This window comes from Nicotiana tabacum, chromosome 14 (assembly GCF_000715075.1).
Source record: "Nicotiana tabacum cultivar K326 chromosome 14, ASM71507v2, whole genome shotgun sequence".
Taxonomy (NCBI): domain Eukaryota; kingdom Viridiplantae; phylum Streptophyta; class Magnoliopsida; order Solanales; family Solanaceae; genus Nicotiana; species Nicotiana tabacum.
Window position 1 is genome coordinate 91760261 of NC_134093.1, and position 9630 is coordinate 91769890.

The 9630-nt window shown below is 33.2% G+C and overlaps 1 pseudogene; it reads left to right on the forward strand.

The window, feature by feature from the left end:
* The first annotated feature begins 1414 nt into the window (after window positions 1–1414).
* LOC107832324 (peroxidase 51-like) lies at window positions 1415–7018 on the forward strand (annotated as a pseudogene).
* Window positions 7019–9630: the final 2612 nt, after the last annotated feature.

Genomic DNA, 9630 nt, shown 5'->3' on the forward strand with positions numbered 1-9630 from the left:
AAAATTTGAGAGCCTAGTGCTCTTTTCGACATTGCATTGACAGTTTTCTTCAATCAAGCGAACTAGGAGAGATTTGAAAAATATAAAGAAAAAAGAGACCTTCTAGCAAACCTGGATGTGGAAAGCCAACTGAGATGGAGAAACTAAGATAAAAGATTGAGGAGAATGGAAGAAGAACGCTGAAGGAGAAAGTATTAAAATGAAACAAAACTAAGATAAGGTGCCAAAATGAAAAATAGTGTCAAGTTTGAGTGTTGTCTATGTATTTGGCCGACAAGAATCAATTGTGGAATCCTTCATCACTAATCACTATCTGTTAAAGGGCATCTCATAGTCATAATCTCTTGGCAATAGCATAAAGGAATGGGAAAAGAAAGATGAAAATAGATCGCCTCTGGTTGAAGCTCATAACGACAATTTCAGTCCGCACAAACCTTTTCAAGTTCTAATCTTAGTGGTTATTTTGGTTTGAACGAAGTATAAAAAGATTTGATCTCCGTATAAAATTTCGTATGCTACTTATATAATGTTTGGATTCTATTACAAAATCCCGCTCAACTAATATACTCCCTCTGTTTCAATTTATGTGAACATATTTGACTGGGTACGAAGTTTAAGGAAAAATGAAACTTTTGAAATTTGTGGTCCTAAATAAGTCAAAAAGAGGCCCAAAATATTTGTGTGGTTATAAAAGCTTTTCATTAAGGGTAAAATTGTAAGTTTAAGCTAAATTATTTTCAAATTTAGAAAGGAGTCATTCTTTTTTGAACGGACCAAAAAGGAAATAAATTCACATAAACTGGAACGGATGGAGCAGATGTAAACTAAAAAAAGCTAATTTCCGACGCATGCAATTCGTCGAAAATCCCTTCTCGACGAGCCCATTTCCAACGGGACATTCGTCTAAAATTTACGTATTTTAGTAGCATTCGTATAACTAATAGTACAAATTTGGTTTCCACCTATCTAAATACAAAAATGCCTTACATCAGCCAATCAGGAAGACCTACACAATATAATGCTTCAAGCATTATTCCACAACAATTCATGCATTATTAATATATATTCACGCTATAACAGGTCTTGTATTATTATATATTATTCACGATCCATGCATGTATTGTAATTACGGCATAGCTAGACGGGAAACCAAATTAACGACCTCTAAATTAATTGTTTATGAGGTTTGATTAACTTGGAAAAGATTGTTTGTATTCATATTTCAGGCTTATATAAGTTCACTTAATTAAACTACTTATATATAAGAGAGCATCACATCGAAGTACCAATACTAAGAGAAAAGACTAAATGTAAGGCGGCTTTTAAACAATTCTCACATTTAACTGTATCTTTCACAAAAGATTGACTTGTAGTATTTCTTTTATAAGTTCAACTTTTTGTGTAGTCAGAAAGATTCTTTGGCCAACTAGTTAATATGGGGACTCTTGTCTGTCCCTATATAATCCTCGTCTCTCAAATTCAAGATTTAATTTGTAAACCAAATTTTTATCCCTTTCTTCAACTTCAACTTCCATAAACTTGAGATTTACCTCTATAAGTAAATAAATGGGTGGTTTACATATACTTATAGCAGTTTTGTCAATTTCTATATTCTTGCCAGAGTTGGTTTCTGCTCAACTCAGGACCAACTATTATGCCAAAACATGTCCTAGTGTTGAAACCATTGTTCGCAATGTCGTTAATCAGAAAATCCAACAAATAATTATCACAGTCCCTGCAGTTCTCCGTCTCTTCTTCCATGACTGCTTTGTTGAGGTATATATTGTTCTCCCTTAGCTTGTATTATTCGCATAAGATCTTCGAAATAATTAATGCATCAAAACTTCGAACTAATTAATGCATATCATAACTTTCGTTTCTGTTAGAATATTGCACATTGGTCGAGAGAATGAACGGTATGTAATGGCCTCCTTCTATGATCCTGGATAATCATATCATGAGTTAACTTTTGGGATTAATTTATTCTTTTTAAGTTAGTTTTTGATTTGGTACTAGAACAGGGCACGTCTCATATTGGTCACTAAAGTAATGTCGAACTAAACGAAATTGGATCAAGTCACCCGTGTGGGTCAACCCAATCCATGTAAATAAATAAGTAATATATATTTGTTTTATATTTATATTTAAGGGGCATACAAGGAATTTTTTGTATGTTGTGTCAATATTTATAGGTTAACGAAAAATAATAATATATTAATTATCACATTACCTAACAAGAAATACTCTTAGTCCAATGGTTTTGTTGAGTCTTAAATTAGAAGAGAGGTCTTGCGTTCGATTCTTAATATTTATTATTTATTTAATAATAGAGACTCAAATATTTGCCAAAAAGAATGATCTAGTTGAGGTTCGAACCTATAACCTCTTATAGCAAAATTAGGAACTTAACCAACATGCCAAGCAACAATATGCAATGTTATTTTCTTTATCTTGTTCTTTTCTTACAGTATTACTACATATATCTCGTAAAAAATTTGACTTAATGGTGTTGCGTGACACCGTTTTGTTCCAATGTTAGATTTGTTTCGCTAGTCGTCAACGTAATCACATGCCACATATAAGAATTACATCGAAAAGTTCATAGTCTAAGCCGTACATGTTATAAAAGATTGCTCCAATATTCATTGAAGATCGCTATTGCTCTTCTCATAACCTTTCATAGAAAACTTTTGGGAAGAAGGAAGAGAGTTTTGTCTATTGTTCTTGAGAAGGAGCACATTATAAATGAAAGTAAACAAAGACTTATTTAAAAAAGATAATTCTTGAAATGATGCATTTATTTCTGTTGGGTGTGTGAACAAAGTTTCACATTAGTATGTGAAAATATTGAGAGCCTATATATAGGTGTAGGATCTCTTAATGGTGTGGGGCCTTTTGGGGAAAACCGTGTGGGCTTGACCCAAAGCGGATAATATCACACTGTATTAAGAGGATCTTTGAGTCGTCTTAGCCCAACAACTGGTATCAGAGCCAATGGTTTGGCGGGACTATGGAGATGATGGAGTGTGGTGCGAGGGGCCGGCTTAGTGCCTTTGCCCGTCTACGGGGTTTACGGCCTTTACCCGTAGCTTTGAAGACGCATACACAACCTTTGACCTTCAGTGACCATAAATACTCGGATCATAAGGATGGCACACAGTTAATCTCCAAATTAGCCATAAATGGTGACGAGTCATGTGGAACTTAGTTCAAAGGGGAGATTGTTGGGTGTGTGTGAACAAAGTCCCACATGAAAAGTAGAAAAGAAAAAGATTCTACTTATAAGGAGTTGGATAGTCTTAATAGTGTGAGACCTTTTGGCAAAACATCGCGCGGGCTTGGCCCAAAGAAGACAATATCACACAATGTTAAGAGATTATTTGGGCTAACAACAACTGGTATCAGAACCCAAGTTCGGCGGGACGAATATGGAGATGGCAAAGTGATGATGCGGGGCGGGGAGCACACAAGAAGAAACTAGGTGTGGGCTTCGGTTGCCATAATACTCTAACAATGTAGGTGGCACACAGTGAATCTCGCAAATTAACCCGTGGATCGTGGCAATAGTCACATGGAACTTAATTCAAGGGAGTGACCTGTGAATCGTCGTAGTGAGCCACGTGGTGCGAACAAAGTTCCACATTGGTAGCTGAAAAGATTGGGAGTCTATATATAAGATGTAGAAATCTCTTAATGGTGTGAACCCTTTTAGGAAAAACAATGCGGGCTTGACCCAAAGCGGACAATATCACATCGTATTAAGAGGATCTTTAGGCCGTCTTAGCTCAACAATTTCCGATAGGTGTGTCTTTTTTTTCTCTCTATTTTCACTTAATTTAATTTATTTCTTGGGTGCCCCATTTTTTTAAAAAAAATCAATTGTTCTCATTGACCGGAAATGGGTGGCCCATATTATTCTTCACGAACTCTATGTCATATTGTTCACGTTAGCTCCAATATTTAGTGATGAGCGTGTAGGATTGTTAAAATGTCCTTGTTGATCGAGAGAATTATGAACTATTATCTTCTCATATGGTTTGGGACAATGACACTTTATGACCTTTTTTTTGTGTGTGTAGAGTTATGCCAAAAGTATATTGTTTTTCACTAGTTAATAATAGTAGTCTAATATGATCTTTCTTATGTGGACGTAGGGCTGTGATGCTTCTGTGATAATAACATCTACACCAGGGAACACAGCAGAAAAAGATCACCCAGATAATCTTTCATTGGCTGGAGATGGATTTGACACTGTGGTCAAAGCCAAAGCGGCCATTGACGCAAACCCAAGTTGTAAAAATAGGGTCTCTTGTGCTGACATTCTCGCTATAGCCACTCGCGACGTCATTGAGCTCGTTCGTACTGCTTTTTATTATTACCTTTCTTTTTATTACACTAACAATTTCAATATTTTTATATGATTGGTATATAACTTAGATCTTTTTATTTCTTTTTTTCCTTTTTTTGGCTTAATGTACACTTGATTGGCATAATATATACTATATTACAAGCACGAAAGTCCTTAGCAAAATGTCGTTCGCCTATTTTACCCTTTAAAAATAGATTTCGCACTAGATCAGAATGTAATTTAAGTTTTTCTTTAATTTTTAGGAGTTCTAAATTAACTAAACTTTTAAATATAATTAAATCTTTTCCTTATCCGAATATGTAGAAAGTCCCGAAGTAAAATCGATTAGAACTTTACTTTATATAAACTCTTTCTTTATTTTGACAAGTTAACATAATTATAACCTTCTATGTTAATTTTTCAATATTAATTTTCAGAATAGACAAATAAAGAAAATAAAATGAAAAAGAAAAGAAGAACAGAAACAAACAAGTTTGCCTTTTTTAACTCCTTCGGGATTGCACTTTTTTACTTATTCATTTTTTTGTTTTCTTCTCTTTCTTCTCGCTTATTATTGTCATTTCTTTTTGTCATTGATTTTACAAAACTTAATTTAAGTGAAAGTTAAAGAAAAGAAAATCAAAATTAAGAGTTTTACATATACATATACTTTCGGAATTCACTTACTTTATTTTCTTTTTACGTAAGCATTGATAGTTAAAATAATTTCAACAAAAATTAAAAACTACGTAATAAAATATGTTTATAAAATTAGCTAAATAATGGAGTACAACAGAAATTAAGGACAACTTAGTCAAACGATAACTTTTTACTATTATGATAAATAGATTAAAAGTATTGTTATTAAAAAATTAAAATAAAGGCGATAAATATAATATCGTAAATCACAAGGGAGATTAGTGTTACAAAGTCAAATATAAGAGGATATCTCTAAAATTATCTCTTTTTTTATTAATATTTAAATAATATAGAAAGTCTTAATATTTAAGAATTTAAAATCAATTAAAAGTTTAATTACTTAAAATAGTATTATTTTTTTATTTGAATAATTATTTCATAACTACAATTGCTTCCATGTTATCCATGTAAAGTAAATATAAAAACTATAATTTGAATCAACAAGAAAATTTTCCTCTACTATTGAAAATTAATTGTTAAGTCTTTGATTAACTAATAAGCGAAAAATCCAAATCAAATCCTTTTCAAAATTCATCATACAAATAATTTATTTTTAAGCTTACAAAACTCTTAGAATATATAAATTTATTTTCATAAGAGAAGCATTACCGTGAAAGAATTCGAAAATATAGTTAAATTGATTATAATATAACTTTAAGAGTAAAATTGGTAAGAGATAAAATTTTGTAGCAATAAGAATGAAATACTAGAAGATAGAATGCATCTTAGTGAGGTATCATTAACTATTTTTCTTTTTCTTTGCATTCATATCAACAAATGACAATTCCCTACATCATTTTTAGACTCATTTTCACTTAGCAATATTTTTCTTGGAGCTACATTGCCAATCTTTTCATTCTCATATCTTAAGAGACAAAAGTTTACTTTTTTAATTTTCGTAAGAAATTCCTACATAAGTTCTCAAAAATCACAATGAAGTATTGATGACTTTATCTAACTAGCTAAGTAGGATCAGTATTCGTTTTCAGGAACTTATATATTTTTTAATTTCAAACACATTGTTTATATAATTTTTAAAAATTATGTTTTCATTAATATAAAATACACGCGCAAAGCGCGTACCCTAAAACTATTAATAATAATAATAATAATATAAAATGCAGTCGGGTGGACCAAGGTATCCTGTAGAATTGGGAAGGCTAGATGGTTTCACATCAAAGGCTTCAAACGTGGAAGGCAACCTGCCAAAGCCAACGTTCAATTTGGATCAACTCAACTCCATGTTTGCTTCTCATGGTTTAGATCAGACGGACATGATCGCCCTCTCTGGTAATTCAGATTACTTTTTTCGTTTTGTTTTATTTTATATGACGATATTTGACGGAACACAATATTTAAGAAGAATAAAAAAACTTTTGACTCTTAACAGCGGCCCATACTCTTGGAGCTTCTCACTGCAACAAGTTTTCCAACCGGCTTTACAACTTTAGCCCTAAAAATCCAGTGGACCCAACCTTAAGCAAGACATTTGCAGCCCAATTACAGCAAATGTGCCCAAAGAATGTAGACCCACAGATAGTCATCAACCTGGACCCAATCACACCCAATACCTTTGACAATGTTTACTTCCAAAACCTACAAAAGGGAATGGGCTTATTCACCTCAGACCAAGTGTTATTCACAGACAAAAGATCTAAAGGAACTGTTGATTTATGGGCTAGCAACTCCAAAGTTTTCCAAGCAGCATTTGTAAATGCGATGACCAAATTGGGCCAGAGTTGGTGTCAAAAGTGGCAAGAATGGGAATATTCGTAGAGACTGTGGAGCATTTAATTGAGAAGAAAAAAAGGTGAATGATTAATTGCTTGAAGTTTCCCTGGCTTGTGAATGACAAGAAAAGATTGCAAACTAGAATTTAGTTGTTTCTCTAATAAAATGGGACCAAGTTCCTTAATTTGTGCATAGGGTGAGTGAGTTGCAATAATAATATGCTTGATATCCAACTTTAAAGTAGGGTGTACGGGTAACTTGCATTTCAGTACTAAAATTTAGTACTCAAATTGAAAGCATCAAAACTTTTATGCAAAATGCCTTAAAACTCTCCTAAACTTGTCGCGACTATTAGTTTCCTCCCCAAACTATCTCGGGTTCGAATTACCCCCACACTAGGATAAGTAAATTTAAAAACCCCCTCGGCTGCCACATGGCACAGGAAGTGATCTCAAATGGTCTTTGGCGTGTGAGGTGGATAAAAAGGGTCCTCTAATAAGCTATAACAGTAAAAAAGCTTCCAAATCACATTTTCCTTTTATTTTTCATATTCCTAATGGCTATTCTTTCATTTCTTCCTCTTTATAAGTTCCTCCATTGAAGCATAACAATTGCTCTTTCTTTTTGTATAATTTTAGATTTTCTTCTTTAATTGTTAAAGTCCTTAGTGATATTCTTGGTTTCCTTCCTAATTTTCTCCAAGATATTGAAGATGAACCCACTTTGTAAATGTGAGTATCCGTCACATTTGAAAATTCCATGGTCAAATGACAATCCAGGAAGAAGATTTTTTGGTTGTAAGAAATATAAGAATGATAAAGTAATGTTTAGAAGGTTTAAATTGATTATAATTTATGTTGAGTTTGTTCTAGGTGTTTTCATTAAAAGAATTTGTTAGTTGTGCTTTTTGTACAGGTTAAAGATCGTAAGGCTTGTAATTGTTTTGAGTAGTATGAACCGGAATTTCCAAAACAAGCTAATGTTGTTATTTGGGTTTGTTGAAGAAGAGAAATAAACAAGCGCAAAAGCTGAAGTTGAGAAGAAACCAAAGAATTCTAGGTAAATCAAAGTGAAATTGGGAGAGGCGTTTGAGAGATTTTTTGATAGAGTTCTGCTAGACAAAGAGAGTAGGGTTTAGAGAAAAATAAAATCTTTATGTTTTACTTCTAACGTTTTTCCTTTTACCTTTTTTTTCATTTTTTTCTCTTCAGTAATTAGTATAAAAATTTAATATCATTTTGTTTAGCCTATGTGGAGTACAAATCATATAAATTGTCCAAATATATCGCGCGTGCATACACTTAACTAGGTGTATGAGATCCGGGGGTGGGGCTGGGTGGGGAGGGGGGGGTAATTCAAACCCGAAATAGAGTATATTTGCATGATTTTGCATTTATAGATATATAGTAGAACCTGATTTCATCTATTCACTTGAGGCGTTCACCCAGTTAAGTTTTACTGGAATGATCCAGTGTCAATAGATGGAAGCCTTCTGCACTGGTATGTTGATTCAAGTGAATATATCATTTCAATGAAAGTAAAAGAGGCAAGATTCAGTAGAACGTATTTTCCAAAATAAAATTACGTGCAATTGGGCAGAGAGTCTTCAATTGTTACCGAAGATTGATCTTTTCAGTTTGGGCAATTTGTTTAACCAAAAAATTATTTTTGTGGTTAAAGCAATAATAGAATAATTCGGCTTTTTTAATAACCAATTTTACTTCGCTTTTCCTAATATAGATGAATAATAAATAATGGAAACAAAATATTGAGACAATAAAGAAAGAGAAATCTTATTGATAATAGTAGTTTCCTTTCAAGAAGAGAAAACAAGATTATTCAAATAGGAGAGAATAAATATGAGTCATTGACCGTATAATGTCGGGAATTACTTGATGATCATATAAAATATGGTATGTGGGGTTTATATAAAGGTACAATATGTAACTGTTTTGCCCTACTTAATTCTCGCATGTTACTAATATTTATTACATTGATTGCCCGTTACTTGGGTAACTTGTAACGGTTATGATAATAACAGTCAATCGGGTATAACCAAGGAGTATGTCGATTTCTTTCCATATTCGTGGCTATTAATGAACATTCCTTCCTCATGGTCTTTAATTATCCATCCCTCGCCTATCTCCTTCTTTCCAGTTGTCAGGTACGGTATCTTTGTAAAGCGATCTCGTGGGTGCTTTACTCATGCTTTCCCTAACCTTCATTCTTCTCTATCACGTTGACTCTTATGTCACCTATCAACATATCATTAGTCCACATGACGAGTCTATTTTTCCACCAATACTCAACTTGAGAAGAGATGTGAGAGAAAGAGAGAAAGATAAGGCTAGAGAAAATGAGCAAGATTAGAGCCTAAAATCAAGGAATTACTATTTTATAAATATTGTTGTGTTAGATAATTAAACGCAAATGTTCCTAACAGTAGTAATTAGGTTATAATTTTGCATATTTAGGTAAAATTCACAATATAGTTGACATTTAAACTTGTGACCTAAAATAACTTTCGAGTTCCTTTTCACTCATTCATTTTTTCCTTCTGTTGGGAACTATCTTTTTCAATAAACTCTCTCTATAAAGTCTCTCTTTGCTGCGCGTCCTGACCACGCTCCACCAGATGGAGCCACTGGAAGGCCTCCGACCGACGCGGCTGGGTGACCAAAATCAACCTAAGGGTGTGACTACTTACACAAACAAGAACCTTCTAGGGAAATACTCTTACACTAACATGATTATATCTCCGTCAAGTTCATCTCCGAATTCCATCCATCAAGAGAAAGAAAAAGTGATAGCAAGACACACAACCCACAATGGTATGCCTGTTGTTATTTTTA